Raw genomic sequence first — 8,279 nt, 5'->3', positions numbered from 1 at the left:
AAAGGTCAGACATTGAATTTCCCAAGCCACAGTACAGAACAGATTAGAATGGTTTCAGTAGGCTTATGTGTATCATATTTTTGAGTTGGATTACAGCCCAGTGAATTTATGAGCTTGGGGGCCGACTCAAAGTATTTACCTTCTAACTTGCTTCTCCCAGAAAAACAAAATTGGAGTGAATTCTAAGATGGATATTGGTGACCAACAGAGGTTTATGTTTAATCTTTACACCATAGTGAAATGTGGCTGAAGTTTAATATATCTTCTCTCTACAATTTATAAATTGTGCCAAGCATTTTCAACTACTCCTGCGGTAATATTCAATATGCATGCCAATACTGGTGTAAATTACAGTTACAGTATTCTGTTTTGGTGGTGGGGTTCCTGCTCATACGATTTTGTAAAATGGTGAAGGTCAAACAGTTCAAATGACAAGGTTTTTATTTTTTTTTTAAATAAATGGAAACTCCAATCATTTGAGAAAGTAAAGAGAGAGTTCTCTGCTTTGTTATGCCATTCATGATGGAACTGCAGCTTTCCTGAAAAACAAAGTAATTAACTTTCTCTCTTTGATTCATAGAGGGTTTTGCAGACAAAAGACACTTTGAAATGGTGTATCTGCCTTCTCTAATAATCTTAGATATTTGACCTTGCAACTCACTTAAAAGAAACTATGTCTGCTGCAGATAGAATGTAATTGTTTTCCTGGCCTCAAGCAGTAACTAGCTATCCAAAGGAGTTTCAATAATTAACCAGTTTCACTAAGCAGTTGACATACTTTGAATAATGCAAGATTTAAAACTGCTTTTCAAGCTTCCATCCTGTCTGCTCACATCTGTGTCACTATGGTGGATGAGGGAAGCTCAGGAGAGAAACTTACTGCAATAGAATCACTGTCAACCAAATGTGCAAACCGAATTTAAATTATGAAGAAATGCTAAGAATATTATGTGAAACCTGTCATCTCCACTGTGTCCTTGGGCAGATTTAAGCAGAACACCATATTTACTTGGAAGCAAGTCCTAGTGGATTCATTGCGGCTTCCTCCCAGATGAGAATGCATGGAGCTTTAAATAATTCATTTCCTGCTGGGAGGCAAGTCTTGTCAGTGATCTGATGGCAATCCTGCTGTCCGGTACCAGATTCTTATGCTATTTAACATGTCCAGTGGTCTCTTTATCACTCTGAATGCCAAAGGGAGAATATTTTGTTGGCTGGTTTTGAGGACAGCTGGGCTTGATCGTAGGGTTTCCTTGCTCCAATAGCCAAGGTTTAAATTACACAAATACTAAAAGCTGGTGCACTAGCTGCCCAGATTGATCAAGGTGATTGATTGGTGTTAAGAGTTGATAAAACAAAAGTTTGTTCTTGGTACGAGCTTTCATGTGCATGCACACTTCTTCAGATACACTGAAACAGAAGTCACCAGACCCTTATATATAGTGAGAGAGTGAGGAGGGGTATTACTCAGAAGGGTGGTGGGAATGGGTGATTGGCTGATAGGTGTGGAAAACCTGTTGACGACTGTTAACGACTGCAGTTGGTCTTACAGGAAAAGGCAAGGGGTGAGATGGCTAAAGATAGCTTTGTCATGTATAATGAGATAAGAATCCAGTGTCTTTGTTCAGACCAGGTCTCTCTATGGTTTTAAGTTTGGTAATTAGTTGCAATTCAGCAACTTCTCTTGCTGATAAGTTGATAAGTTATCTGTTTCCCCAATGTTATCTTGGTTTCGTCCCCCTGGGCAAGGATCAGTTTCCAGGAAGTCCCTGGGCTCCTGTGAAAGCGATTGACCAGCCAAATGGAAATTCCCTTCTTTGGGTTATGAATTTTATAAATCTTGCTAGAGGCAGGAATTGGAATATGCAGCTTTTTGTACTGCTCTTGAAAGGTGGTGATGCTGGAGGTATGTATGGGGTGTAGAAATATATACAATCCTGTGAAAGGTTTATAGAAGCTGAAAGGAATGGAATGATTAAACAGCATTTAGTTGGTTTACACTGCCCTTGGAGACTGCCATTAGCCCTGCAGGGTCACATGTGGCTGTTGACCAAAGCTTTGCTTAGGCCTGTAGATTAGAAATCTGGAAATTACTTGTACTTTTGCAAAGAAACCAAGCATTGTACTGTATTGGTATATGGCTGAAATCTGGGTTGTTGTTGTTGTTTAGTTGTCCCCAACTCTTCATGACCCCATGGACCAGAGCATGCCAGGCACTCCTGTCTTCCACTGCCTCCCACAGTTTGGTCCAACTCATGTTAGTAGCTTTGAGAACACTGTCCAACCATCTCGTCCTCTGTTGTCCCCTTCTCCTTGTGCCCTCAATCTTTCCCAACATCAGGGTCTTTTCCAGGGAGTCTTCTCTTCTCATGAGGTAGCCAAAGTATTGGAGCCTCAGCTTCAGGATCTGTCCTTCCAGTGAACACTCAGGGCTGATTTCCTTCAGAATGGATAGGTTTCATCTTCTTGCAGTTCATGGGACTCTCAAGAAATCTGGAGTAGTTTGTCTTAATAGTGCAGATTTCTTAAACAAATAGTAAAGAGATTAAGGGTTGAATGAAATTTCATGCACTACTTCCATGTAGTCTTTCCCCAAGTTTGTTTGTTTGTTTGTTTATTATTACTTCTCACCTTTTTTCCAAAGTAATCAAGGTGACATGATTCTTCTCTCCATTTTATCCCTACAATAGCCCTGTGTGGTAGATTAGGCTGCGAGACAAGTGACTGGCCTGAGGATAAGGTAAAATAAGATAAAAATAAACTATTTTGAAGACAAACAACCAAAACGTCACAATATTGTGAGAAAGCATTTGAGTGTACCAGAGCTCTTCATCAGGCTCAATGGTAAGTAAAGGGGAGGTGGGGAGACAGAAGGGGGAAAAGCTGGCTTGGTAATGAAGCCATATTGTCTGCCATGGTAAAAAGTTGATTTCTGTTGCATAGCCTTAGAAGGTATATGAATATTGGGGCATGGCCATGGGTATTGTCTTTAAGAGGTCTGTACTTCAGAATTTCCTACTGGAATAGATACACCCTGGAATTAGTTATGTCCATTGATATCTGTGGTTCTATTCTGTGTGGCTTAGTAGGAGACTGGTAAGAAACTCCCCCTCCCCCTGTAAATTAAATAACTCCTCTTTAGCTTGGCTGTCTTATAGTCCTTGTTACTTAACTGCATTGCAAAACTGACGCTTGATTCCCGCTTGAAATCTTCATTTGAATACCATGTAACTTGTTTCTGTATTCATTAAATCCTGAACCATAACTGTCTGTTACAGTTGTCTTTCCAGAGACATAGATGCATCATTGAATAATGCTTCCCTTCCAGCAACTTTTTTCACTTGGTCTTGTGGCTCACCACATCTGGCGTGATTCACTGAAGCTTTGTTGGTGTGGAATTGGCATTCGTTCCTATATAGCAGCCTTTTCAACCTTGGGTCCCCAGAGATGTTTTTGGCCTACAACTCCCATCATCCCTGACCACTGGTCCTGCTACCTAGGGATCATGGGAGTTGTAGGCCAAAAACATCTCTGGGGACCCAAGGTTGAGAAAGGCTGCTATATAGAGTTTTGCAGCATTGTGAAAACATTGTTTATGCTGGTGCCTTTTTCATTGGATGGCTTGATCTTCCAGTCTGATGAAGCTATAGAGATTGTATTAATTATCAACTATAGGCAATCCACTATATAGAAAGGTAATGTATTTTACTATTTGGGTAGGTTTGCTTGATTGGGATATCTAGATGGTAGAGATGCTCCTGCGCTTGCATTTATTTATTTTTGCTTTCTTTTGGGCCTCCACTTACAATGTGCTGCATAAAAGCTGCAACATACGGGAGACAGAGAGTGACAGTCTCCTCTTTATTTTTGAATACAGACATTTCCACTAATACACTTCACCACCAAGTGCCTATATTGTATGACCTAAGAGGCACATTCCAAAATTCCCTGCAGTGTCACAGATGGTGAATTCTACAAAGCTTCACAGGCTCCTTACAAGTAAATTAAAAAAGCAGTTCCCTCAAGCAACCGCTTACTGAATTGCATGTTGAACAAACAAAAACCAAAATAAAATGATAAATAATACAACAGATGGAAATGAACCGCTTTCCCGTTTAACTCCTGATCAGCTTTTATCTTGATTTTCTCTCTCTCCCCCACTGTCACAGTACGCTAAACAGTCACAATTTGCAAATAGTAGTGTAACCGCATTTTGAGGAAACCGTTTGAAGACTTTAAAAATATGTGGGAAAGCTTTTTATTTATTTCAAACAGATCTCCACTTTAATGGCTTGTTTCCATACCTAAGAAGTGTGGCAGCTCTGCAAAGACCTCATTTTCAAAAACTGCTGAGTAATTTGAAACATCGTTGATTCACCTGAGCCACAATGCAATTATAGAATAGAATAGAATAGATCTTTATTGTCATTGTCCCCTTGCAGGAAACAACGAAATTCCTCAGTTGCTATATCAATTCAAATAAGGCACTCTACATAATTTAAAAATGCTAATAAACACAGTGCAATACAGGACAATATAACAAATAGATTAAGATGACTTCAGAGTCCACAGAGTTTCCATTTAAGGCCAAAATTGCTCTAGGAAAGAAACTGTTCTTGAGATGGCTCATTCTCGCCTTCATTGTTCTGTATCTCCGTCTCGATGGCAGAAGCTCAAAGAAAAGGTGACCAGGGTGCGATGGGTCTCTTGAGATATCTAATGCTTTTCTGTGGCACCTGATGGTATAGATACGTTCTAAGGTAGAGAGTGAACAGCCAATAATACTCTCTGCTGTTTCGATAATTCTTCGCAACACAATCCTATCCCGAGAAGTGCAGCTTCCATACCACACACATAAACTATAAATGAGCACGCTCTCAATGGCACAGTGGTAGAAGGCAAGCAGCAGCTTTTGTGGAAGATTATTTTTCCTTAGAATTCTCAAAAAATACAGTCTGTGCTGTGCTTTCTTCGCAATCCCCCCTATGTTGACACTCCAGGACAGATCTTCCTGTAACTCAATGCCCAGAAATCTGAACGTTGTCACCCTCTCCACACAGGTTCAATCAATCAAAAGCAGCTGGACATTGCTTTTCTGCTTCCTAAAGTCCACCACAAGCTCCTTTGTTTTCTTTGTATTTATAATCAAATTGTTGGTTCTACACTACTTTACTAGCCGTTCCACCTCATCTCTGTAATCCATCTCACCCTCTTTATCAGAGATGAGCCCAATCACAGTCGTATCATCTGCAAATTTAACAATCCTATTACTAGGGTAGGCAGAGACACAATCACACGGGTGGGTGGGGTGGGGATATCACCTCAATAGTCTCTGGAATTGCACCAATTTATAGCAAGGAGAAGAACAAGCAAGTACCGGTAGTAGAGAGGTTAAGAATAATAATAAAAGGTTTCTTTAGCTCTGTTGGAAGCAAGAGGAAGAGCAAGCGTGGAGAAGATGGAGAAATGTTACTGGATGACAGAGAGAATGCAGAACAGCTCAGCACCTACTTTGCCTCTGTCTTCACCCAAAAGGAAAGCAGTGCCGAACCTGGTGATAACAGAATATATGCTGTACCCCAAAGTAGTAAAAGAGATGGTAAGGGAACACCTAGCTACTTTAAACGAATTCAAATCTCCAGGTTATGAGCTGCACCCAAAGGTACTAAAGGACATAGTATATCTTGATTTCAGTAAGGTTTTTTACAAAGTCCCCCATGATATTCTTGTAGAGAACCTGGTAAAATGTGAACTGGATGATTTAATTGTTCAATTTGTAGCTGGTTGACTGACCAAACTTGATAAGCATGCTCACTAATGGTTCCTCGTCATTCTGGGGAAAAGTGACGAGTGGGGTGCCGCAGGGCTCTGTCCTGGACCCATTGTTGTCCAACATTTTTATAAACAACTTGGATGAAGGTATAGAGGGGATGCTCATCAAATTTGCAGATGACACCAAACTGGGAGGGGTAGCCAATACGACTGAAGACAGATTGGAGCACTGGGCCAATACTGACAAAATGAATTTCAGTAGGGACAAATGTCAGTTTTTCCACTTAGGCAGGAAGAACCAGCTGCACAAATATAAGAGGGGGGATACCTGGCTTGCCAGTAGTACAAGTGGAAAAACTGTGCCCAGGGCGATGGCCTCCTCAGCTCCCCCCCCCCTAACATCCCTGCTTATGCGGAATGGTTGAGGAAATAGGGTATGTTTAGCCTGGCAATAAGGAGACTGAGGGGGGTATAATAGTCATCTTCAAATATCTAAAGGGCTGTTGCATGCAGGATGGAACAAGCTTGTTTTCTCCTGCTTCTTTCTCCTTGTTTTATAGGCATCTCTGGAACAGTGTACTTTCCTCTTGGCATGCTTCCTATTATGGGTTATATAAGAAGAACACATTATATTGTGATCTCCCATATCTGCATTAGCTTTTTTATTGCCTTTCATGCTCAAACCAAAGTTAGTAAAGCCATGCATGGTCTTGAAATACCTAGTGTACCTGAGAAACCTTCTCTACTTCTATGTTGTTCTGTCATAACCTCTTAGGTTTTCCATCAGTGTGTAGAGAGTGCTGGGGTGTTCTTGGTTGTCCCCAACTGAGAAATATTATCTCTCCCTGGAAGATTTTAAAGCCAAGGTGGTGAGCCTGTGGCCTTCCAGATGTTGTTGAACTCCAATTGCCCCAGCCAGAACGACCAGTGATGGGGGTGGAGGTGGGAGTTGCATTCCAGCAACCTCTGGAGGGCCATTGGTTCCCAATCCAAATTTTAAGCATTTGTAGAAAGAATTTAGGCTGAAATAAGGCTATCGAAGTGCTTTTTTAAGGCTGTAAAACAAAAAAACAAAACAACCCCCCCCTGCAAACACCAATAAAACAGCTATCAATAGAAACAAGACTGTGCAGACAGAGGAAAGAATTTGTAAGCAAATTAAAGCAGCTGCACTGTAATAAGGTCCAAGTCTAGGCATCTTCAAGTGGTGTCAGACTTCTTTCCAACTGGCATTTGAAAGCAAAGGCAGGGAAGGTTATAAGGGTTGGGCTCTTCAGGAAGAGCTTTATATATACACATCCCAAGCATTTTAGATGGAGAATACTACAAATTACATTTCAAAAGACCCAAACCACCTAATTTAATTTTGATTCTTTTATCTCTCATCATAGCATAAGTAAATGCTACATTTTTTATTGTTTTAATGGGCCCAAACATTAGTGAAGAAGCTTCCCCAGCCTGCTTAAGCCAATGACACTTCATGTAACAACTTGCAGTCAGAGCTGTAACAAATCAGCAGAAATGGTGGATGGAAGAGACATGTCTGCTGTGAGCAGGGCCTGAAGCCTTCTTCTGGGTCACAGCACATTTATATCTGCCTTTTAAAATAACAGCCCTGGAGCCATTTTTAAAGAAAATATGCTAGTCTAATGTGCTTCCAAAGTACACTAATATATCAGGCAGAAATAAATATTCAGCGCTCTACTGAACTAGGGTTTTAGACTTTCAGTTGTGCTTATAACTACTTAACAAGGTCTGTAACAAACTGATGCACTCTTTATCATTCCAAAACTCTGTTAATTAAAAGCCAAGACTCTTGGAGTCAGCGGGTAAAACCTTGTCAAGCTTCTGGCATATTGTTAATGAACAAAGCAACTTTAAAGGTAACTCTCCTTGAACAATGCCGTTTTCTGTCAGTTCGTTTTCAGGATGAAAGGTTCATGCAAGCCCAGCCTTGGGCATTTCTGAACAGGTTTCTCGCGGATAGGGTATCAAGTGTAGCACCTACAAGACCCACATGTGCAATGTACATGTGCATGCCTTGAACTCCAAAATGCTCATATGGCAGTTGTAGGATAAAGGTGCCAATTTCCAGGAAGCAGGTTTCTCCTATCTGACCCCTGGGTTTCACACCTCTGGTCTAAGGAATTGTGGACCAGAAGTTCTGTAGCTCAGTGGTAGAGCATATTGAATATGGGTGCTCACAATAATTTATCCAGGAGTGAAGGGAAATGAAAAACTGAAGGTTTGGAGTTTTGCTTCTCACAAAAAATGAGAAAAGTGTCTGCATGTTTCCACTTGTATCTCAGGTACTACAAATGCTAGGAGCTTACTTTTTTAAAAAATGAAACCTGGAAATTTGGGAATTATGATTCATTGTGGGGAGGGGAAGTCAGCTCCAAGTTTGGTGGTTGCCCAGGCAAAGTGTCATCTGGGGGAGGGGGGTCTGTCAGCAGGCCCTGGCATACTTATTTAGCTGGTCAAAATGGCACCAGGCAGTTGGATCT

Source organism: Lacerta agilis, chromosome 4 (genome assembly GCF_009819535.1).
Source record: "Lacerta agilis isolate rLacAgi1 chromosome 4, rLacAgi1.pri, whole genome shotgun sequence".
Lineage (NCBI taxonomy): Eukaryota > Metazoa > Chordata > Lepidosauria > Squamata > Lacertidae > Lacerta > Lacerta agilis.
Note: the sequence above shows the minus strand (reverse complement) of the source record.